Source organism: Pseudorasbora parva, chromosome 2, assembly GCF_024679245.1.
Source record: "Pseudorasbora parva isolate DD20220531a chromosome 2, ASM2467924v1, whole genome shotgun sequence".
NCBI classification, from domain to species: Eukaryota; Metazoa; Chordata; class Actinopteri; order Cypriniformes; family Gobionidae; genus Pseudorasbora; species Pseudorasbora parva.
In genome coordinates, this window is record NC_090173.1 from 62561546 (window position 1) to 62582425 (window position 20880).

The 20880-nt window shown below is 48.2% G+C and overlaps 36 non-coding genes across 36 annotated transcripts; 9 read left to right on the plus strand and 27 right to left on the minus strand.

Moving 5' to 3' along the window:
* Positions 1–176: 176 nt before the first annotated feature.
* On the minus strand, positions 177–248 carry trnad-guc (transfer RNA aspartic acid (anticodon GUC)). Its single transcript has one exon. It is a non-coding gene; the product is annotated as a tRNA-Asp (tRNA).
* Positions 249–774: 526 nt separating this feature from the next.
* trnad-guc (transfer RNA aspartic acid (anticodon GUC)) lies at positions 775–846 on the minus strand. Its single transcript has one exon. It is a non-coding gene; the product is annotated as a tRNA-Asp (tRNA).
* Positions 847–1677: 831 nt separating this feature from the next.
* Positions 1678–1749, minus strand: trnad-guc (transfer RNA aspartic acid (anticodon GUC)). Its single transcript has one exon. It is a non-coding gene; the product is annotated as a tRNA-Asp (tRNA).
* Positions 1750–2094: 345 nt separating this feature from the next.
* trnag-ucc (transfer RNA glycine (anticodon UCC)) lies at positions 2095–2166 on the plus strand. The gene has a single exon. It is a non-coding gene; the product is annotated as a tRNA-Gly (tRNA).
* A 109-nt stretch (positions 2167–2275) lies between these two features.
* On the minus strand, positions 2276–2347 carry trnad-guc (transfer RNA aspartic acid (anticodon GUC)). Its single transcript has one exon. It is a non-coding gene; the product is annotated as a tRNA-Asp (tRNA).
* A 1123-nt stretch (positions 2348–3470) lies between these two features.
* Positions 3471–3542, minus strand: trnad-guc (transfer RNA aspartic acid (anticodon GUC)). The gene has a single exon. It is a non-coding gene; the product is annotated as a tRNA-Asp (tRNA).
* Positions 3543–4373: 831 nt separating this feature from the next.
* Positions 4374–4445, minus strand: trnad-guc (transfer RNA aspartic acid (anticodon GUC)). The gene has a single exon. It is a non-coding gene; the product is annotated as a tRNA-Asp (tRNA).
* A 345-nt stretch (positions 4446–4790) lies between these two features.
* Positions 4791–4862, plus strand: trnag-ucc (transfer RNA glycine (anticodon UCC)). The gene has a single exon. It is a non-coding gene; the product is annotated as a tRNA-Gly (tRNA).
* Positions 4863–4971: 109 nt separating this feature from the next.
* On the minus strand, positions 4972–5043 carry trnad-guc (transfer RNA aspartic acid (anticodon GUC)). The gene has a single exon. It is a non-coding gene; the product is annotated as a tRNA-Asp (tRNA).
* A 527-nt stretch (positions 5044–5570) lies between these two features.
* trnad-guc (transfer RNA aspartic acid (anticodon GUC)) lies at positions 5571–5642 on the minus strand. The gene has a single exon. It is a non-coding gene; the product is annotated as a tRNA-Asp (tRNA).
* A 345-nt stretch (positions 5643–5987) lies between these two features.
* On the plus strand, positions 5988–6059 carry trnag-ucc (transfer RNA glycine (anticodon UCC)). The gene has a single exon. It is a non-coding gene; the product is annotated as a tRNA-Gly (tRNA).
* A 109-nt stretch (positions 6060–6168) lies between these two features.
* Positions 6169–6240, minus strand: trnad-guc (transfer RNA aspartic acid (anticodon GUC)). Its single transcript has one exon. It is a non-coding gene; the product is annotated as a tRNA-Asp (tRNA).
* Positions 6241–6767: 527 nt separating this feature from the next.
* On the minus strand, positions 6768–6839 carry trnad-guc (transfer RNA aspartic acid (anticodon GUC)). Its single transcript has one exon. It is a non-coding gene; the product is annotated as a tRNA-Asp (tRNA).
* A 1125-nt stretch (positions 6840–7964) lies between these two features.
* trnad-guc (transfer RNA aspartic acid (anticodon GUC)) lies at positions 7965–8036 on the minus strand. The gene has a single exon. It is a non-coding gene; the product is annotated as a tRNA-Asp (tRNA).
* Positions 8037–8381: 345 nt separating this feature from the next.
* On the plus strand, positions 8382–8453 carry trnag-ucc (transfer RNA glycine (anticodon UCC)). The gene has a single exon. It is a non-coding gene; the product is annotated as a tRNA-Gly (tRNA).
* A 708-nt stretch (positions 8454–9161) lies between these two features.
* Positions 9162–9233, minus strand: trnad-guc (transfer RNA aspartic acid (anticodon GUC)). The gene has a single exon. It is a non-coding gene; the product is annotated as a tRNA-Asp (tRNA).
* A 537-nt stretch (positions 9234–9770) lies between these two features.
* Positions 9771–9842, minus strand: trnad-guc (transfer RNA aspartic acid (anticodon GUC)). The gene has a single exon. It is a non-coding gene; the product is annotated as a tRNA-Asp (tRNA).
* Positions 9843–10197: 355 nt separating this feature from the next.
* On the plus strand, positions 10198–10269 carry trnag-ucc (transfer RNA glycine (anticodon UCC)). Its single transcript has one exon. It is a non-coding gene; the product is annotated as a tRNA-Gly (tRNA).
* A 110-nt stretch (positions 10270–10379) lies between these two features.
* Positions 10380–10451, minus strand: trnad-guc (transfer RNA aspartic acid (anticodon GUC)). Its single transcript has one exon. It is a non-coding gene; the product is annotated as a tRNA-Asp (tRNA).
* Positions 10452–10977: 526 nt separating this feature from the next.
* On the minus strand, positions 10978–11049 carry trnad-guc (transfer RNA aspartic acid (anticodon GUC)). Its single transcript has one exon. It is a non-coding gene; the product is annotated as a tRNA-Asp (tRNA).
* Positions 11050–11576: 527 nt separating this feature from the next.
* On the minus strand, positions 11577–11648 carry trnad-guc (transfer RNA aspartic acid (anticodon GUC)). Its single transcript has one exon. It is a non-coding gene; the product is annotated as a tRNA-Asp (tRNA).
* Positions 11649–12185: 537 nt separating this feature from the next.
* trnad-guc (transfer RNA aspartic acid (anticodon GUC)) lies at positions 12186–12257 on the minus strand. The gene has a single exon. It is a non-coding gene; the product is annotated as a tRNA-Asp (tRNA).
* Positions 12258–12612: 355 nt separating this feature from the next.
* trnag-ucc (transfer RNA glycine (anticodon UCC)) lies at positions 12613–12684 on the plus strand. The gene has a single exon. It is a non-coding gene; the product is annotated as a tRNA-Gly (tRNA).
* A 110-nt stretch (positions 12685–12794) lies between these two features.
* trnad-guc (transfer RNA aspartic acid (anticodon GUC)) lies at positions 12795–12866 on the minus strand. The gene has a single exon. It is a non-coding gene; the product is annotated as a tRNA-Asp (tRNA).
* Positions 12867–13392: 526 nt separating this feature from the next.
* Positions 13393–13464, minus strand: trnad-guc (transfer RNA aspartic acid (anticodon GUC)). The gene has a single exon. It is a non-coding gene; the product is annotated as a tRNA-Asp (tRNA).
* Positions 13465–14406: 942 nt separating this feature from the next.
* trnag-ucc (transfer RNA glycine (anticodon UCC)) lies at positions 14407–14478 on the plus strand. Its single transcript has one exon. It is a non-coding gene; the product is annotated as a tRNA-Gly (tRNA).
* Positions 14479–15185: 707 nt separating this feature from the next.
* On the minus strand, positions 15186–15257 carry trnad-guc (transfer RNA aspartic acid (anticodon GUC)). The gene has a single exon. It is a non-coding gene; the product is annotated as a tRNA-Asp (tRNA).
* Positions 15258–16392: 1135 nt separating this feature from the next.
* trnad-guc (transfer RNA aspartic acid (anticodon GUC)) lies at positions 16393–16464 on the minus strand. Its single transcript has one exon. It is a non-coding gene; the product is annotated as a tRNA-Asp (tRNA).
* Positions 16465–16819: 355 nt separating this feature from the next.
* On the plus strand, positions 16820–16891 carry trnag-ucc (transfer RNA glycine (anticodon UCC)). The gene has a single exon. It is a non-coding gene; the product is annotated as a tRNA-Gly (tRNA).
* Positions 16892–17415: 524 nt separating this feature from the next.
* On the minus strand, positions 17416–17487 carry trnad-guc (transfer RNA aspartic acid (anticodon GUC)). Its single transcript has one exon. It is a non-coding gene; the product is annotated as a tRNA-Asp (tRNA).
* Positions 17488–17842: 355 nt separating this feature from the next.
* Positions 17843–17914, plus strand: trnag-ucc (transfer RNA glycine (anticodon UCC)). The gene has a single exon. It is a non-coding gene; the product is annotated as a tRNA-Gly (tRNA).
* A 110-nt stretch (positions 17915–18024) lies between these two features.
* On the minus strand, positions 18025–18096 carry trnad-guc (transfer RNA aspartic acid (anticodon GUC)). Its single transcript has one exon. It is a non-coding gene; the product is annotated as a tRNA-Asp (tRNA).
* Positions 18097–18622: 526 nt separating this feature from the next.
* trnad-guc (transfer RNA aspartic acid (anticodon GUC)) lies at positions 18623–18694 on the minus strand. Its single transcript has one exon. It is a non-coding gene; the product is annotated as a tRNA-Asp (tRNA).
* Positions 18695–19231: 537 nt separating this feature from the next.
* trnad-guc (transfer RNA aspartic acid (anticodon GUC)) lies at positions 19232–19303 on the minus strand. The gene has a single exon. It is a non-coding gene; the product is annotated as a tRNA-Asp (tRNA).
* A 526-nt stretch (positions 19304–19829) lies between these two features.
* trnad-guc (transfer RNA aspartic acid (anticodon GUC)) lies at positions 19830–19901 on the minus strand. The gene has a single exon. It is a non-coding gene; the product is annotated as a tRNA-Asp (tRNA).
* A 526-nt stretch (positions 19902–20427) lies between these two features.
* On the minus strand, positions 20428–20499 carry trnad-guc (transfer RNA aspartic acid (anticodon GUC)). Its single transcript has one exon. It is a non-coding gene; the product is annotated as a tRNA-Asp (tRNA).
* Between the last annotated feature and the right edge of the window lie 381 nt (positions 20500–20880).

Genomic DNA, 20880 nt, shown 5'->3' on the forward strand with positions numbered 1-20880 from the left:
GTGGTATAGTGGTGAGCATAGCTGCCTTCCAAGAAGTTGACCCGGGTTCGATTCCCGACCAACGCAATTCTTTTGCTCAAAACTGTCACCCGGGGCCCCTGGCCAGCTCTTTGTGTCACTTGTAAATGGAGCAATAACTTTTGAATGGGTCTTTGGGCAGCAGTAAAGGACTAGACCTCCCCGTCGGGGAATCGAACCCCGGTCTTCCGCGTGACAGGCGGAGATACTGTCCACTATACTAACGAGGAGTTGCAGAAGGCTGGCGTCGCACCCGATCAGCGCAACTGCTGCTCGCTGTAAACAGGCTTCCCATTTGCAGGTACGGCCTCATGAGTCATATCGCTTCAAAGAAGCCAACAGAACATCTATTATATAAATAAATATGAAGTGTCTGTATAAATTGTGGAATGTCACTGAATTAGAGAGCTTGTTTTTCAATGAAGAGATTGGTAGGTAGAGTCCATAGGTTAATGCATTTTTTTCAGTTGCGAGTCCAAACAGACAGAGTTTCAGTTCCTCTGCACACAGTCACTGATAATGTGTTGGGAGAATTGGCCGCGTAAGGTGGCGTTCAGCAAACAAGCAAAATGCCTGCGTTGGTGGTATAGTGGTGAGCATAGCTGCCTTCCAAGAAGTTGACCCGGGTTCGATTCCGACCAACGCAATTCTTTTGCTCAAAACTGTCGCCCGGGGCCCCTGGCCAGCTCTTTGTGTCACTTGTAAATGGAGCAATAACTTTTGAATGGGTCTTTGGGCAGCAGTAAAGGACTAGACCTCCCCGTCGGGGAATCGAACCCCGGTCTTCCGCGTGACAGGCGGAGATACTGTCCACTATACTAACGAGGAGTTGCAGAAGGCTGGCGTCGCACCCGATCAGCGCAACTGCTGCTCGCCGCAAACATCCTTCCGGCATCCTTGAGCATAGCTGCCTTCCAAGCAGTTGACCCGGGTTCGATTCCCGGCCAACGCAATTCTTTTGCTCAAAAATGTCTCCCGGGACCCTGGCCAGCTCTTTGTGTCACTTGTAGCTGGAGCAATAACTTTTGAATGGGTCTTTGGGCAGCAGTAAAGAATTAGACCTCCCCGTCGGGGAATCGAACCCCGGTCTTCCACGTGACAGGCGGAGATACTGTCCACTATACTAACGAGGAGTTGCGGAAGGAGGCGTCGCACCCGATCAGCGCAACTGCTGCTCGTCGCAAACAGGCTTCCCATTTGCAGGTACGGCCTCATGAGTCATATCGCTTCAAAGAAGCCAACAGAACATCTATTATATAAATAAATATGAAGTGTCTGTATAAATTGTGGAATGTCACTGAATTAGAGAGCTTGTTTTTCAATGAAGAGATTGGTAGGTAGAGTCCATAGGTTAATGCATTTTTTTCAGTTGCGAGTCCAAACAGACAGAGTTTCAGTTCCTCTGCACACAGTCGCTGATAATGTGTTGGGAGCATTGACCGCCTAAGGTGGCGTTCAGCAAACAAGCAAAATGCCTGCGTTGGTGGTATAGTGGTGAGCATAGCTGCCTTCCAAGCAGTTGACCCGGGTTTGATTCCCGGCCAACACAATTCTTTTGCTCAAAATTGTCGCCCGGGGCCCCTGGCCAGCTCTTTGTGTCACTTGTAAATGGAGCAATAACTTTTGAATGGGTCTTTGGGCAGCAGTAAAGGACTAGACCTCCCCGTCGGGGAATCGAACCCCGGTCTTCCGCGTGACAGGCGGAGATACTGTCCACTATACTAACGAGGAGTTGCAGAAGGCTGGCGTCGCACCCGATCAGCGCAACTGCTGCTCGCCGCAAACATCCTTCCCATTTGCAGGTACGACCTCATGAGTCATATCGCTTCAAAGAAGCCAACAGAACATCTATTATATAAATAAATATGAAGTGTCTGTATAAATTGTGGAATGTCACTGAATTAGAGAGCTTGTTTTTCAATGAAGAGATTGGTAGGTAGAGTCCATAGGTTAATGCATTTTTTTCAGTTGCGAGTCCAAACAGACAGAGTTTCAGTTCCTCTGGACACAGTCGCTGAAAATGTGTTGGGAGCATTGACCGCCTAAGGTGGCGTTCAGCAAACAAGCAAAATGCCTGCGTTGGTGGTATAGTGGTGAGCATAGCTGCCTTCCAAGCAGTTGACCCGGGTTCGATTCCCGGCCAACGCAATTCTTTTGCTCAAAAATGTCTCCCGGGACCCTGGCCAGCTCTTTGTGTCACTTGTAGCTGGAGCAATAACTTTTGAATGGGTCTTTGGGCAGCAGTAAAGAATTAGACCTCCCCGTCGGGGAATCGAACCCCGGTCTTCCGCGTGACAGGCGGAGATACTGTCCACTATACTAACGAGGAGTTGCGGAAGGAGGCGTCGCACCCGATCAGCGCAACTGCTGCTCGTCGCAAACAGGCTTCCCATTTGCAGGTACGGCCTCATGAGTCATATCGCTTCAAAGAAGCCAACAGAACATCTATTATATAAATAAATATGAAGTGTCTGTATAAATTGTGGAATGTCACTGAATTAGAGAGCTTGTTTTTCAATGAAGAGATTTGTAGGTCAGGTCCATAGGTTAATGCATTTTTTTCAGTTGCTGGTCCAAACAGACAGAGTTTCAGTTCCTCTGCACACAGTCACTGATAATGTGTTGGGAGCATTGACCGCGTAAGGTGGCGTTCAGCAAACAAGCAAAATGCCTGCGTTGGTGGTATAGTGGTGAGCATAGCTGCCTTCCAAGCAGATGACCCGGGTTCGATTCCCGACCAACGCAATTCTTTTGCTCAAAACTGTCGCCCGGGGCCCCTGGCCAGCTCTTTGTGTCACTTGTAAATGGAGCAATAACTTTTGAATGGGTCTTTGGGCAGAAGTAAAGGACTAGACCTCCCCGTGGGGGATCGAACCCCGGTCTTCCGCGTGACAGGCGGAGATACTGTCCACTATACTAACGAGGAGTTGCAGAAGGCTGGCGTCGCACCCGATCAGCGCAACTGCTGCTCGCCGCAAACAGGCTTCCCATTTGCAGGTACGGCCTCATGAGTCATATCGCTTCAAAGAAGCCAACAGAACATCTATTATATAAATAAATATGAAGTGTCTGTATAAATTGTGGAATGTCACTGAATTAGAGAGCTTGTTTTTCAATGAAGAGATTGGTAGGTAGAGTCCATAGGTTAATGCATTTTTTTCAGTTGCGAGTCCAAACAGACAGAGTTTCAGTTCCTCTGCACACAGTCACTGATAATGTGTTGGGAGCATTGGCCGCGTAAGGTGGCGTTCAGCAAACAAGCAAAATGCCTGCGTTGGTGGTATAGTGGTGAGCATAGCTGCCTTCCAAGAAGTTGACCCGGGTTCGATTCCGACCAACGCAATTCTTTTGCTCAAAACTGTCGCCCGGGGCCCCTGGCCAGCTCTTTGTGTCACTTGTAAATGGAGCAATAACTTTTGAATGGGTCTTTGGGCAGCAGTAAAGGACTAGACCTCCCCGTCGGGGAATCGAACCCCGGTCTTCCGCGTGACAGGCGGAGATACTGTCCACTATACTAACGAGGAGTTGCAGAAGGCTGGCGTCGCACCCGATCAGCGCAACTGCTGCTCGCCGCAAACATCCTTCCGGCATCCTTGAGCATAGCTGCCTTCCAAGCAGTTGACCCGGGTTCGATTCCCGGCCAACGCAATTCTTTTGCTCAAAAATGTCTCCCGGGACCCTGGCCAGCTCTTTGTGTCACTTGTAGCTGGAGCAATAACTTTTGAATGGGTCTTTGGGCAGCAGTAAAGAATTAGACCTCCCCGTCGGGGAATCGAACCCCGGTCTTCCACGTGACAGGCGGAGATACTGTCCACTATACTAACGAGGAGTTGCGGAAGGAGGCGTCGCACCCGATCAGCGCAACTGCTGCTCGTCGCAAACAGGCTTCCCATTTGCAGGTACGGCCTCATGAGTCATATCGCTTCAAAGAAGCCAACAGAACATCTATTATATAAATAAATATGAAGTGTCTGTATAAATTGTGGAATGTCACTGAATTAGAGAGCTTGTTTTTCAATGAAGAGATTGGTAGGTAGAGTCCATAGGTTAATGCATTTTTTTCAGTTGCGAGTCCAAACAGACAGAGTTTCAGTTCCTCTGCACACAGTCGCTGATAATGTGTTGGGAGCATTGACCGCCTAAGGTGGCGTTCAGCAAACAAGCAAAATGCCTGCGTTGGTGGTATAGTGGTGAGCATAGCTGCCTTCCAAGCAGTTGACCCGGGTTTGATTCCCGGCCAACACAATTCTTTTGCTCAAAATTGTCGCCCGGGGCCCCTGGCCAGCTCTTTGTGTCACTTGTAAATGGAGCAATAACTTTTGAATGGGTCTTTGGGCAGCAGTAAAGGACTAGACCTCCCCGTCGGGGAATCGAACCCCGGTCTTCCGCGTGACAGGCGGAGATACTGTCCACTATACTAACGAGGAGTTGCAGAAGGCTGGCGTCGCACCCGATCAGCGCAACTGCTGCTCGCCGCAAACATCCTTCCCATTTGCAGGTACGACCTCATGAGTCATATCGCTTCAAAGAAGCCAACAGAACATCTATTATATAAATAAATATGAAGTGTCTGTATAAATTGTGGAATGTCACTGAATTAGAGAGCTTGTTTTTCAATGAAGAGATTGGTAGGTAGAGTCCATAGGTTAATGCATTTTTTTCAGTTGCGAGTCCAAACAGACAGAGTTTCAGTTCCTCTGGACACAGTCGCTGAAAATGTGTTGGGAGCATTGACCGCCTAAGGTGGCGTTCAGCAAACAAGCAAAATGCCTGCGTTGGTGGTATAGTGGTGAGCATAGCTGCCTTCCAAGCAGTTGACCCGGGTTCGATTCCCGGCCAACGCAATTCTTTTGCTCAAAAATGTCTCCCGGGACCCTGGCCAGCTCTTTGTGTCACTTGTAGCTGGAGCAATAACTTTTGAATGGGTCTTTGGGCAGCAGTAAAGAATTAGACCTCCCCGTCGGGGAATCGAACCCCGGTCTTCCGCGTGACAGGCGGAGATACTGTCCACTATACTAACGAGGAGTTGCGGAAGGAGGCGTCGCACCCGATCAGCGCAACTGCTGCTCGTCGCAAACAGGCTTCCCATTTGCAGGTACGGCCTCATGAGTCATATCGCTTCAAAGAAGCCAACAGAACATCTATTATATAAATAAATATGAAGTGTCTGTATAAATTGTGGAATGTCACTGAATTAGAGAGCTTGTTTTTCAATGAAGAGATTGGTAGGTAGAGTCCATAGGTTAATGCATTTTTTTTCAGTTGCGAGTCCAAACAGACAGAGTTTCAGTTCCTCTGCACACAGTCGCTGATAATGTGTTGGGAGCATTGACCGCCTAAGGTGGCGTTCAGCAAACAAGCAAAATGCCTGCGTTGGTGGTATAGTGGTGAGCATAGCTGCCTTCCAAGCAGTTGACCCGGGTTTGATTCCCGGCCAACACAATTCTTTTGCTCAAAATTGTCGCCCGGGGCCCCTGGCCAGCTCTTTGTGTCACTTGTAAATGGAGCAATAACTTTTGAATGGGTCTTTGGGCAGCAGTAAAGGACTAGACCTCCCCGTCGGGGAATCGAACCCCGGTCTTCCGCGTGACAGGCGGAGATACTGTCCACTATACTAACGAGGAGTTGCAGAAGGCTGGCGTCGCACCCGATCAGCGCAACTGCTGCTCGCCGCAAACATCCTTCCCATTTGCAGGTACGACCTCATGAGTCATATCGCTTCAAAGAAGCCAACAGAACATCTATTATATAAATAAATATGAAGTGTCTGTATAAATTGTGGAATGTCACTGAATTAGAGAGCTTGTTTTTCAATGAAGAGATTGGTAGGTAGAGTCCATAGGTTAATGCATTTTTTTCAGTTGCGAGTCCAAACAGACAGAGTTTCAGTTCCTCTGGACACAGTCGCTGAAAATGTGTTGGGAGCATTGACCGCCTAAGGTGGCGTTCAGCAAACAAGCAAAATGCCTGCGTTGGTGGTATAGTGGTGAGCATAGCTGCCTTCCAAGCAGTTGACCCGGGTTCGATTCCCGGCCAACGCAATTCTTTTGCTCAAAAATGTCTCCCGGGACCCTGGCCAGCTCTTTGTGTCACTTGTAGCTGGAGCAATAACTTTTGAATGGGTCTTTGGGCAGCAGTAAAGAATTAGACCTCCCCGTCGGGGAATCGAACCCCGGTCTTCCGCGTGACAGGCGGAGATACTGTCCACTATACTAACGAGGAGTTGCGGAAGGAGGCGTCGCACCCGATCAGCGCAACTGCTGCTCGTCGCAAACAGGCTTCCCATTTGCAGGTACGGCCTCATGAGTCATATCGCTTCAAAGAAGCCAACAGAACATCTATTATATAAATAAATATGAAGTGTCTGTATAAATTGTGGAATGTCACTGAATTAGAGAGCTTGTTTTTCAATGAAGAGATTGGTAGGTAGAGTCCATAGGTTAATGCATTTTTTTTCAGTTGCGAGTCCAAACAGACAGAGTTTCAGTTCCTCTGCACACAGTCGCTGATAATGTGTTGGGAGCATTGACCGCCTAAGGTGGCGTTCAGCAAACAAGCAAAATGCCTGCGTTGGTGGTATAGTGGTGAGCATAGCTGCCTTCCAAGCAGTTGACCCGGGTTTGATTCCCGGCCAACACAATTCTTTTGCTCAAAACTGTCGCCCGGGGCCCCTGGCCAGCTCTTTGTGTCACTTGTAAATGGAGCAATAACTTTTGAATGGGTCTTTGGGCAGCAGTAAAGGACTAGACCTCCCCGTCGGGGAATCGAACCCCGGTCTTCCGCGTGACAGGCGGAGATACTGTCCACTATACTAACGAGGAGTTGCAGAAGGCTGGCGTCGCACCCGATCAGCGCAACTGCTGCTCGCCGCAAACATCCTTCCCATTTGCAGGTACGGCCTCATGAGTCATATCGCTTCAAAGAAGCCAACAGAACATCTATTATATAAATAAATATGAAGTGTCTGTATAAATTGTGGAATGTCACTGAATTAGAGAGCTTGTTTTTCAATGAAGAGATTTGTAGGTAGAGTCCATAGGTTAATGCATTTTTTTCAGTTGCGAGTCCAAACAGACAGAGTTTCAGTTCCTCTGGACACAGTCGCTGAAAATGTGTTGGGAGCATTGACCGCCTAAGGTGGCGTTCAGCAAACAAGCAAAATGCCTGCGTTGGTGGTATAGTGGTGAGCATAGCTGCCTTCCAAGCAGTTGACCCGGGTTCGATTCCCCGGCCAACGCAATTCTTTTGCTCAAAAATGTCTCCCGGGACCCTGGCCAGCTCTTTGTGTCACTTGTAGCTGGAGCAATAACTTTTGAATGGGTCTTTGGGCAGCAGTAAAGAATTAGACCTCCCCGTCGGGGAATCGAACCCCGGTCTTCCACATGACAGGCGGAGATACTGTCCACTATACTAACGAGGAGTTGCGGAAGGAGGCGTCGCACCCGATCAGCGCAACTGCTGCTCGTCGCAAACAGGCTTCCCATTTGCAGGTACGGCCTCATGAGTCATATCGCTTCAAAGAAGCCAACAGAACATCTATTATATAAATAAATATGAAGTGTCTGTATAAATTGTGGAATGTCACTGAATTAGTGAGCTTGTTTTTCAATGAAGAGATTGGTAGGTAGAGTCCATAGGTTAATGCATTTTTTTCAGTTGCGAGTCCAAACAGACAGAGTTTCAGTTCCTCTGCACACAGTCGCTGATAATGTGTTGGGAGCATTGACCGCCTAAGGTGGCGTTCAGCAAACAAGCAAAATGCCTGCGTTGGTGGTATAGTGGTGAGCATAGCTGCCTTCCAAGCAGTTGACCCGGGTTTGATTCCCGGCCAACACAATTCTTTTGCTCAAAACTGTCGCCCGGGGCCCCTGGCCAGCTCTTTGTGTTACTTGTAAATGGAGCAATAACTTTTGAATGGGTCTTTGGGCAGCAGTAAAGGACTAGACCTCCCCGTCGGGGAATCGAACCCCGGTCTTCCGCGTGACAGGCGGAGATACTGTCCACTATACTAACGAGGAGTTGCAGAAGGCTGGCGTCGCACCCGATCAGCGCAACTGCTGCTCGCCGCAAACATCCTTCCCATTTGCAGGTACGGCCTCATGAGTCATATCGCTTCAAAGAAGCCAACAGAACATCTATTATATAAATAAATATGAAGTGTCTGTATAAATTGTGGAATGTCACTGAATTAGAGAGCTTGTTTTTCAATGAAGAGATTGGTAGGTAGAGTCCATAGGTTAATGCATTTTTTTCAGTTGCGAGTCCAAACAGACAGAGTTTCAGTTCCTCTGCACACAGTCGCTGAAAATGTGTTGGGAGCATTGACCGCCTAAGGTGGCGTTCAGAAAACAAGCAAAATGCCTGCGTTGGTGGTATAGTGGTGAGCATAGCTGCCTTCCAAGCAGTTGACCCGGGTTCGATTCCCGGCCAACGCAATTCTTTTGCTCAAAAATGTCTCCCGGGACCCTGGCCAACTCTTTGTGTCACTTGTAGCTGGAGCAATAACTTTTGAATGGGTCTTTGGGCAGCAGTAAAGAATTAGACCTCCCCGTCGGGGAATCGAACCTCGGTCTTCCGCGTGACAGGCGGAGATACTGTCCACTATACTAACGAGGAGTTGCAGAAGGCTGGCGTCGCACCCGATCAGCGCAACTGCTGCTCGCCGCAAACATCCTTCCCAATTGCAGGTACGGCCTCATGAGTCATATCGCTTCAAAGAAGCCAACAGAACATCTATTATATAAATAAATATGAAGTGTCTGTATAAATTGTGGAATGTCACTGAATTAGAGAGCTTCTTTTTCAATGAAGAGATTGGTAGGTAGAGTCCATAGGTTAATGCATTTTTTTCAGTTGCGAGTCCAAACAGACAGAGTTTCAGTTCCTCTGCACACATTCGCTGAAAATGTTTTGGGAGCATTGACCGCCTAAGGTGGCGTTCAGCAAACAAGCAAAATGCCTGCGATGGTGGTATAGTGGTGACCATAGCTGCCTTCCAAGCAGTTGACCCGGGTTCGATTCCTGGCCAACGCAATTCTTTTGCTCAAAACTGTCGCCCGGGGCCCCTGGCCAGCTCTTTGTGTCACTTGTAAATGGAGCAATAACTTTTGAACGGGTCTTTGGGCAGCAGTAAAGAATTAGACCTCCCCGTCGGGGAATCGAACCCCGGTCTTCCGCGTGACAGGCGGAGATACTGTCCACTATACTAACGAGGAGTTGCGGAAGGCTGGCGTCGCACCCGATCAGCGCAACTGCTGCTCGCCGCAAACAGGCTTCCCATTTGCAGGTACGGCCTCATGAGTCATATCGCTTCACAGAAGCAAAGAGAAGCCAACAGAACATGTAATATATAATTAAATATAAAGTGTCTGTATAAATTGAGGAATGTCACTGAATTAGAGAGCTTGTTTTTCAATGAAGAGATTTGTAGGTCAGGTCCATAGGTTAATGCATTTTTTTCAGTTGCTGGTCCAAACAGACAGAGTTTCAGTTCCTCTGCACACAGTCACTGATAATGTGTTGGGAGCATTGACCGCGTAAGGTGGCGTTCAGCAAACAAGCAAAATGCCTGCGATGGTGGTATAGTGGTGACCATAGCTGCCTTCCAAGCAGTTGACCCGGGTTCGATTCCTGGCCAACGCAATTCTTTTGCTCAAAACTGTCGCCCGGGGCCCCTGGCCAGCTCTTTGTGTCACTTGTAAATGGAGCAATAACTTTTGAACGGGTCTTTGGGCAGCAGTAAAGAATTAGACCTCCCCGTCGGGGAATCGAACCCCGGTCTTCCGCGTGACAGGCGGAGATACTGTCCACTATACTAACGAGGAGTTGCGGAAGGCTGGCGTCGCACCCGATCAGCGCAACTGCTGCTCGCCGCAAACAGGCTTCCCATTTGCAGGTACGGCCTCATGAGTCATATCGCTTCACAGAAGCAAAGAGAAGCCAACAGAACATGTAATATATAATTAAATATAAAGTGTCTGTATAAATTGAGGAATGTCACTGAATTAGAGAGCTTGTTTTTCAATGAAGAGATTTGTAGGTCAGGTCCATAGGTTAATGCATTTTTTTCAGTTGCTGGTCCAAACAGACAGAGTTTCAGTTCCTCTGCACACAGTCACTGATAATGTGTTGGGAGCATTGACCGCGTAAGGTGGCGTTCAGCAAACAAGCAAAATGCCTGCGTTGGTGGTATAGTGGTGAGCATAGCTGCCTTCCAAGCAGTTGACCCGGGTTCGATTCCCGGCCAACGCAATTCTTTTGCTCAAAACTGTCGCCCGGGGCCCCTGGCCAGCTCTTTGTGTCACTTGTAAATGGAGCAATAACTTTTGAATGGGTCTTTGGGCAGCAGTAAAGGACTAGACCTCCCCGTCGGGGAATCGAACCCCGGTCTTCCGCGTGACAGGCGGAGATACTGTCCACTATACTAACGAGGAGTTGCGGAAGGAGGCGTCGCACCCGATCAGCGCAACTGCTGCTCGTCGCAAACAGGCTTCCCATTTGCAGGTACGGCCTCATGAGTCATATCGCTTCAAAGAAGCCAACAGAACATCTATTATATAAATAAATATGAAGTGTCTGTATAAATTGTGGAATGTCACTGAATTAGAGAGCTTGTTTTTCAATGAAGAGATTGGTAGGTAGAGTCCATAGGTTAATGCATTTTTTTCAGTTGCGAGTCCAAACAGACAGAGTTTCAGTTCCTCTGCACACAGTCGCTGAAAATGTGTTGGGAGCATTGACCGCCTAAGGTGGCGTTCAGCAAACAAGCAAAATGCCTGCGTTGGTGGTATAGTGGTGAGCATAGCTGCCTTCCAAGCAGTTGACCCGGGTTCGATTCCCGACCAACGCAATTCTTTTGCTCAAAACTGTCGCCCGGGGCCCCTGGCCAGCTCTTTGTGTCACTTGTAAATGGAGCAATAACTTTTAAATGGGTCTTTGGGCAGCAGTAAAGGACTAGACCTCCCCGTCGGGGAATCGAACCCCGGTCTTCCGCGTGACAGGCGGAGATACTGTCCACTATACTAACGAGGAGTTGCAGAAGGCTGGCGTCGCACCCGATCAGCGCAACTGCTGCTCGCCGCAAACATCCTTCCCAATTGCAGGTACGGCCTCATGAGTCATATCGCTTCAAAGAAGCCAACAGAACATCTATTATATAAATAAATATGAAGTGTCTGTATAAATTGTGGAATGTCACTGAATTAGAGAGCTTCTTTTTCAATGAAGAAATTGGTAGGTAGAGTCCATAGGTTAATGCATTTTTTTCAGTTGCGAGTCCAAACAGACAGAGTTTCAGTTCCTCTGCACACAGTCGCTGAAAATGTTTTGGGAGCATTGACCGCCTAAGGTGGCGTTCAGCAAACAAGCAAAATGCCTGCGATGGTGGTATAGTGGTGACCATAGCTGCCTTCCAAGCAGTTGACCCGGGTTCGATTCCTGGCCAACGCAATTCTTTTGCTCAAAACTGTCGCCCGGGGCCCCTGGCCAGCTCTTTGTGTCACTTGTAAATGGAGCAATAACTTTTGAACGGGTCTTTGGGCAGCAGTAAAGAATTAGACCTCCCCGTCGGGGAATCGAACCCCGGTCTTCCGCGTGACAGGCGGAGATACTGTCCACTATACTAACGAGGAGTTGCGGAAGGCTGGCGTCGCACCCGATCAGCGCAACTGCTGCTCGCCGCAAACAGGCTTCCCATTTGCAGGTACGGCCTCATGAGTCATATCGCTTCACAGAAGCAAAGAGAAGCCAACAGAACATGTAATATATAATTAAATATAAAGTGTCTGTATAAATTGAGGAATGTCACTGAATTAGAGAGCTTGTTTTTCAATGAAGAGATTTGTAGGTCAGGTCCATAGGTTAATGCATTTTTTTCAGTTGCTGGTCCAAACAGACAGAGTTTCAGTTCCTCTGCACACAGTCACTGATAATGTGTTGGGAGCATTGACCGCGTAAGGTGGCGTTCAGCAAACAAGCAAAATGCCTGCGATGGTGGTATAGTGGTGACCATAGCTGCCTTCCAAGCAGTTGACCCGGGTTCGATTCCTGGCCAACGCAATTCTTTTGCTCAAAACTGTCGCCCGGGGCCCCTGGCCAGCTCTTTGTGTCACTTGTAAATGGAGCAATAACTTTTGAACGGGTCTTTGGGCAGCAGTAAAGAATTAGACCTCCCCGTCGGGGAATCGAACCCCGGTCTTCCGCGTGACAGGCGGAGATACTGTCCACTATACTAACGAGGAGTTGCGGAAGGCTGGCGTCGCACCCGATCAGCGCAACTGCTGCTCGCCGCAAACAGGCTTCCCATTTGCAGGTACGGCCTCATGAGTCATATCGCTTCACAGAAGCAAAGAGAAGCCAACAGAACATGTAATGTATAATTAAATATAAAGTGTCTGTATAAATTGAGGAATGTCACTGAATTAGAGAGCTTGTTTTTCAATGAAGAGATTTGTAGGTCAGGTCCATAGGTTAATGCATTTTTTTCAGTTGCTGGTCCAAACAGACAGAGTTTCAGTTCCTCTGCACACAGTCACTGATAATGTGTTGGGAGCATTGACCGCGTAAGGTGGCGTTCAGCAAACAAGCAAAATGCCTGCGTTGGTGGTATAGTGGTGAGCATAGCTGCCTTCCAAGCAGTTGACCCGGGTTCGATTCCCGGCCAACGCAATTCTTTTGCTCAAAACTGTCGCCCGGGGCCCCTGGCCAGCTCTTTGTGTCACTTGTAAATGGAGCAATAACTTTTGAATGGGTCTTTGGGCAGCAGTAAAGGACTAGACCTCCCCGTCGGGGAATCGAACCCCGGTCTTCCGCGTGACAGGCGGAGATACTGTCCACTATACTAACGAGGAGTTGCGGAAGGAGGCGTCGCACCCGATCAGCACAACTGCTGCTCGTCGCAAACAGGCTTCCCATTTGCAGGTACGGCCTCATGAGTCATATCGCTTCAAAGAAGCCAACAGAACATCTATTATATAAATAAATATGAAGTGTCTGTATAAATTGTGGAATGTCACTGAATTAGAGAGCTTGTTTTTCAATGAAGAGATTGGTAGGTAGAGTCCATAGGTTAATGCATTTTTTTCAGTTGCGAGTCCAAACAGACAGAGTTTCAGTTCCTCTGCACACAGTCGCTGAAAATGTGTTGGGAGCATTGACCGCCTAAGGTGGCGTTCAGCAAACAAGCATAATGCCTGTGTTGGTGGTATAGTGGTGAGCATAGCTGCCTTCCAAGCAGTTGACCCGGGTTCGATTCCCGACCAACGCAATTCTTTTGCTCAAAACTGTCGCCCGGGGCCCCTGGCCAGCTCTTTGTGTCACTTGTAAATGGAGCAATAACTTTTGAATGGGTCTTTGGGCAGCAGTAAAGGACTAGACCTCCCCGTCGGGGAATCGAACCCCGGTCTTCCGCGTGACAGGCGGAGATACTGTCCACTATACTAACGAGGAGTTGCAGAAGGCTGGCGTCGCACCCGATCAGCGCAACTGCTGCTCGCCGCAAACATCCTTCCCATTTGCAGGTACGGCCTCATGAGTCATATCGCTTCAAAGAAGCCAACAGAACATCTATTATATAAATAAATATAAAGTGTCTGTATAAATTGAGGAATGTCACTGAATTAGGGAGCTTGTTTTTCAATGAAGAGATTGGTAGGTCAGGTCCATAGGTTAATGCATTTTTTTCAGTTGCTGGTCCAAACAAACAGAGTTTCAGTTCCTCTGCACACAGTCACTGATAATGTGTTGGGAGCATTGACCGCGTAAGGTGGCGTTCAGCAAACAAGCAAAATGCCTGCGTTGGTGGTATAGTGGTGAGCATAGCTGCCTTCCAAGCGGTTGACCCGGGTTCGATTCCCGGCCAACGCAATTCTTTTGCTCAAAAATGTCTCCCGGGACCATGGCCAGCTCTTTGTGTCACTTGTAGCTAGAGCAATAACTTTTGAATGGGTCTTTGGGCAGCAGTAAAGAATTAGACCTCCCCGTCGGGGAATCAAACCCCGGTCTTCCACGTGACAGGCGGAGATACTGTCCACTATACTAACGAGGAGTTGCGGAAGGAGGCGTCGCACCCGATCAGCGCAACTGCTGCTCGTCGCAAACAGGCTTCCCATTTGCAGGTACGGCCTCATGAGTCATATCGCTTCAAAGAAGCCAACAGAACATCTATTATATAAATAAATATGAAGTGTCTGTATAAATTGTGGAATGTCACTGAATTAGAGAGCTTGTTTTTCAATGAAGAGATTGGTAGGTAGAGTCCATAGGTTAATGCATTTTTTTCAGTTGCGAGTCCAAACAGACAGAGTTTCAGTTCCTCTGCACACAGTCGCTGAAAATGTGTTGGGAGCATTGACCGCGTAAGGTGGCGTTCAGCAAACAAGCAAAATGCCTGCGTTGGTGGTATAGTGGTGAGCATAGCTGCCTTCCAAGCAGTTGACCCGGGTTCGATTCCCGGCCAACGCAATTCTTTTGCTCAAAAATGTCTCCCGGGACCCTGGCCAGCTCTTTGTGTCACTTGTAGCTGGAGCAATAACTTTTGAATGGGTCTTTGGGCAGCAGTAAAGAATTAGACCTCCCCGTCGGGGAATCGAACCCCGGTCTTCCACATGACAGGCGGAGATACTGTCCACTATACTAACGAGGAGTTGCGGAAGGAGGCGTCGCACCCGATCAGCGCAACTGCTGCTCGTCGCAAACAGGCTTCCCATTTGCAGGTACGGCCTCATGAGTCATATCGCTTCAAAGAAGCCAACAGAACATCTATTATATAAATAAATATGAAGTGTCTGTATAAATTGTGGAATGTCACTGAATTAGAGAGCTTGTTTTTCAATGAAGAGATTGGTAGGTAGAGTCCATAGGTTAATGCATTTTTTTCAGTTGCGAGTCCAAACAGACAGAGTTTCAGTTCCTCTGCACACAGTCGCTGATAATGTGTTGGGAGCATTGACCGCCTAAGGTGGCGTTCAGCAAACAAGCAAAATGCCTGCGTTGGTGGTATAGTGGTGAGCATAGCTGCCTTCCAAGCAGTTGACCCGGGTTTGATTCCCGGCCAACACAATTCTTTTGCTCAAAACTGTCGCCCGGGGCCCCTGGCCAGCTCTTTGTGTTACTTGTAAATGGAGCAATAACTTTTGAATGGGTCTTTGGGCAGCAGTAAAGGACTAGACCTCCCCGTCGGGGAATCGAACCCCGGTCTTCCGCGTGACAGGCGGAGATACTGTCCACTATACTAACGAGGAGTTGCAGAAGGCTGGCGTCGCACCCGATCAGCGCAACTGCTGCTCGCCGCAAACATCCTTCCCATTTGCAGGTACGGCCTCATGAGTCATATCGCTTCAAAGAAGCCAACAGAACATCTATTATATAAATAAATATGAAATGTCTGTATAAATTGTGGAATGTCACTGAATTAGAGAGCTTGTTTTTCAATGAAGAGATTGGTAGGTAGAGTCCATAGGTTAATGCATTTTTTGCAGTTGCGAGTCCAAACAGACAGAGTTTCAGTTACTCTGCACACAGTCGCTGAAAATGTGTTGGGAGCATTGACCGCCTAAGGTGGCGTTCAGAAAACAAGCAAAATGCCTGCGTTGGTGGTATAGTGGTGAGCATAGCTGCCTTCCGAGCAGTTGACCAGGGTTCGATTCCCGGCCAACGCAATTCTTTTGCTCAAAAATGTCTCCCGGGACCCTGGCCAACTCTTTGTGTCACTTGTAGCTGGAGCAATAACTTTTGAATGGGTCTTTGGGCAGCAGTAAAGAATTAGACCTCCCCGTCGGGGAATCGAACCTCGGTCTTCCGCGTGACAGGCGGAGATACTGTCCACTATACTAACGAGGAGTTGCAGAAGGCTGGCGTCGCACCCGATCAGCGCAACTGCTGCTCGCCGCAAACATCCTTCCCAATTGCAGGTACGGCCTCATGAGTCATATCGCTTCACAGAAGCAAAGAGAAGCCAACAGAACATGTAATATATAATTAAATATAAAGTGTCTGTATAAATTGAGGAATGTCACTGAATTAGAGAGCTTGTTTTTCAATGAAGAGATTTGTAGGTCAGGTCCATAGGTTAATGCATTTTTTTCAGTTGCTGGTCCAAACAGACAGAGTTTCAGTTCCTCTGCACACAGTCACTGATAATGTGTTGGGAGCATTGACCGCGTAAGGTGGCGTTCAGCAAACAAGCAAAATGCCTGCGATGGTGGTATAGTGGTGACCATAGCTGCCTTCCAAGCAGTTGACCCGGGTTCGATTCCTGGCCAACGCAATTCTTTTGCTCAAAACTGTCGCCCGGGGCCCCTGGCCAGCTCTTTGTGTCACTTGTAAATGGAGCAATAACTTTTGAACGGGTCTTTGGGCAGCAGTAAAGAATTAGACCTCCCCGTCGGGGAATCGAACCCCGGTCTTCCGCGTGACAGGCGGAGATACTGTCCACTATACTAACGAGGAGTTGCGGAAGGCTGGCGTCGCACCCGATCAGCGCAACTGCTGCTCGCCGCAAACAGGCTTCCCATTTGCAGGTACGGCCTCATGAGTCATATCGCTTCACAGAAGCAAAGAGAAGCCAACAGAACATGTAATATATAATTAAATATAAAGTGTCTGTATAAATTGAGGAATGTCACTGAATTAGAGAGCTTGTTTTTCAATGAAGAGATTTGTAGGTCAGGTCCATAGGTTAATGCATTTTTTTCAGTTGCTGGTCCAAACAGACAGAGTTTCAGTTCCTCTGCACACAGTCACTGATAATGTGTTGGGAGCATTGACCGCGTAAGGTGGCGTTCAGCAAACAAGCAAAATGCCTGCGTTGGTGGTATAGTGGTGAGCATAGCTGCCTTCCAAGCAGTTGACCCGGGTTCGATTCCCGGCCAACGCAATTCTTTTGCTCAAAACTGTCGCCCGGGGCCCCTGGCCAGCTCTTTGTGTCACTTGTAAATGGAGCAATAACTTTTGAATGGGTCTTTGGGCAGCAGTAAAGGACTAGACCTCCCCGTCGGGGAATCGAATATAAAGTGTCTGTATAAATTGAGGAATGTCACTGAATTAGAGAGCTTGTTTTTCAATGAAGAGATTTGTAGGTCAGGTCCATAGGTTAATGCATTTTTTTCAGTTGCTGGTCCAAACAGACAGAGTTTCAGTTCCTCTGCACACAGTCACTGATAATGTGTTGGGAGCATTGACCGCGTAAGGTGGCGTTCAGCAAACAAGCAAAATGCCTGCGATGGTGGTATAGTGGTGACCATAGCTGCCTTCCAAGCAGTTGACCCGGGTTCGATTCCTGGCCAACGCAATTCTTTTGCTCAAAACTGTCGCCCGGGGCCCCTGGCCAGCTCTTTGTGTCACTTGTAAATGGAGCAATAACTTTTGAACGGGTCTTTGGGCAGCAGTAAAGAATTAGACCTCCCCGTCGGGGAATCGAACCCCGGTCTTCCGCGTGACAGGCGGAGATACTGTCCACTATACTAACGAGGAGTTGCGGAAGGCTGGCGTCGCACCCGATCAGCGCAACTGCTGCTCGCCGCAAACAGGCTTCCCATTTGCAGGTACGGCCTCATGAGTCATATCGCTTCACAGAAGCAAAGAGAAGCCAACAGAACATGTAATATATAATTAAATATAAAGTGTCTGTATAAATTGAGGAATGTCACTGAATTAGAGAGCTTGTTTTTCAATGAAGAGATTTGTAGGTCAGGTCCATAGGTTAATGCATTTTTTTCAGTTGCTGGTCCAAACAGACAGAGTTTCAGTTCCTCTGCACACAGTCACTGATAATGTGTTGGGAGCATTGACCGCGTAAGGTGGCGTTCAGCAAACAAGCAAAATGCCTGCGTTGGTGGTATAGTGGTGAGCATAGCTGCCTTCCAAGCAGTTGACCCGGGTTCGATTCCCGGCCAACGCAATTCTTTTGCTCAAAACTGTCGCCCGGGGCCCCTGGCCAGCTCTTTGTGTCACTTGTAAATGGAGCAATAACTTTTGAATGGGTCTTTGGGCAGCAGTAAAGGACTAGACCTCCCCGTCGGGGAATCGAACCCCGGTCTTCCGCGTGACAGGCGGAGATACTGTCCACTATACTAACGAGGAGTTGCGGAAGGAGGCGTCGCACCCGATCAGCGCAACTGCTGCTCGTCGCAAACAGGCTTCCCATTTGCAGGTACGGCCTCATGAGTCATATCGCTTCAAAGAAGCCAACAGAACATCTATTATATAAATAAATATGAAGTGTCTGTATAAATTGTGGAATGTCACTGAATTAGAGAGCTTGTTTTTCAATGAAGAGATTGGTAGGTAGAGTCCATAGGTTAATGCATTTTTTTCAGTTGCGAGTCCAAACAGACAGAGTTTCAGTTCCTCTGCACACAGTCGCTGAAAATGTGTTGGGAGCATTGACCGCCTAAGGTGGCGTTCAGCAAACAAGCAAAATGCCTGCGTTGGTGGTATAGTGGTGAGCATAGCTGCCTTCCAAGCAGTTGACCCGGGTTCGATTCCCGACCAACGCAATTCTTTTGCTCAAAACTGTCGCCCGGGGCCCCTGGCCAGCTCTTTGTGTCACTTGTAAATGGAGCAATAACTTTTGAATGGGTCTTTGGGCAGCAGTAAAGTACTAGACCTCCCCGTCGGGGAATCGAACCCCGGTCTTCCGCGTGACAGGCGGAGATACTGTCCACTATACTAACGAGGAGTTGCAGAAGGCTGGCGTCGCACCCGATCAGCGCAACTGCTGCTCGCCGCAAACATCCTTCCCAATTGCAGGTACGGCCTCATGAGTCATATCGCTTCAAAGAAGCAAAGAGAAGCCAACAGAACATGTAATATATAATTAAATATAAAGTGTCTGTATAAATTGAGGAATGTCACTGAATTAGAGAGCTTGTTTTTCAATGAAGAGATTGGTAGGTAGAGTCCATAGGTTAATGCATTTTTTTCAGTTGCGAGTCCAAACAGACAGAGTTTCAGTTCCTCTGCACACAGTCACTGATAATGTGTTGGGAGCATTGACCGCGTAAGGTGGCGTTGGGCAAACAAGCAAAATGCCTGCGTTGGTGGTATAGTGGTGAGCATAGCTGCCTTCCAAGAAGTTGACCCGGGTTCGATTCCCGACCAACGTAATTCTTTTGCTCAAAACTGTCGCCCGGGGCCCCTGGCCAGCTCTTTGTGTCACTTGTAAATGGAGCAATAACTTTTGAATGGGTCTTTGGGCAGCAGTAAAGGACTAGACCTCCCCGTCGGGGAATCGAACCCCGGTCTTCCGCGTGACAGGCGGAGATACTGTCCACTATACTAACGAGGAGTTGCAGAAGGCTGGCGTCGCACCCGATCAGCGCAACTGCTGCTCGCCGCAAACAGGCTTCCCATTTGCAGGTACGGCCTCATGAGTCATATCGCTTCAAAGAAGCCAACAGAACATCTATTAGATAAATAAATATGAAGTGTCTGTATAAATTGTGGAATGTCACTGAATTAGAGAGCTTGTTTTTCAATGAAGAGATTGGTAGGTAGAGTCCATAGGTTAATGCATTTTTTTCAGTTGCGAGTCCAAACAGACAGAGTTTCAGTTCCTCTGCACACAGTCACTGATAATGTGTTGGGAGCATTGGCCGCGTAAGGTGGCGTTCAGCAAACAAGCAAAATGCCTGCGTTGGTGGTATAGTGGTGAGCATAGCTGCCTTCCAAGCAGTTGACCCGGGTTCGATTCCAACCAACGCAATTCTTTTGCTCAAAACTGTCGCCCGGGGCCCCTGGCCAGCTCTTTGTGTCACTTGTAAATGGAGCAATAACTTTTGAATGGGTCTTTGGGCAGCAGTAAAGGACTAGACCTCCCCGTCGGGGAATCGAACCCCGGTCTTCCGCGTGACAGGCGGAGATACTGTCCACTATACTAACGAGGAGTTGCGGAAGGAGGCGTCGCACCCGATCAGCGCAACTGCTGCTCGTCGCAAACAGGCTTCCCATTTGCAGGTACGGCCTCATGAGTCATATCGCTTCAAAGAAGCCAACAGAACATCTATTATATAAATAAATATGAAGTGTCTGTATAAATTGTGGAATGTCACTGAATTAGAGAGCTTGTTTTTCAATGAAGAGATTGGTAGGTAGAGTCCATAGGTTAATGCATTTTTTTCAGTTGCGAGTCCAAACAGACAGAGTTTCAGTTCCTCTGCACACAGTCGCTGAAAATGTGTTGGGAGCATTGACCGCCTAAGGTGGCGTTCAGCAAACAAGCAAAATGCCTGCGTTGGTGGTATAGTGGTGAGCATAGCTGCCTTCCAAGCAGTTGACCCGGGTTCGATTCCCGACCAACGCAATTCTTTTGCTCAAAACTGTCGCCCGGGGCCCCTGGCCAGCTCTTTGTGTCACTTGTAAATGGAGCAATAACTTTTGAATGGGTCTTTGGGCAGCAGTAAAGGACTAGACCTCCCCGTCGGGGAATCGAACCCCGGTCTTCCGCGTGACAGGCGGAGATACTGTCCACTATACTAACGAGGAGTTGCAGAAGGTTGGCGTCGCACCCGATCAGCGCAACTGCTGCTCGCCGCAAACATCCTTCCCATTTGCAGGTACGGCCTCATGAGTCATATCGCTTCAAAGAAGCCAACAGAACATCTATTATATAAATAAATATAAAGTGTCTGTATAAATTGAGGAATGTCACTGAATTAGGGAGCTTGTTTTTCAATGAAGAGATTGGTAGGTCAGGTCCATAGGTTAATGCATTTTTTTCAGTTGCTGGTCCAAACAAACAGAGTTTCAGTTCCTCTGCACACAGTCACTGATAATGTGTTGGGAGCATTGACCGCGTAAGGTGGCGTTCAGCAAACAAGCAAAATGCCTGCGTTGGTGGTATAGTGGTGAGCATAGCTGCCTTCC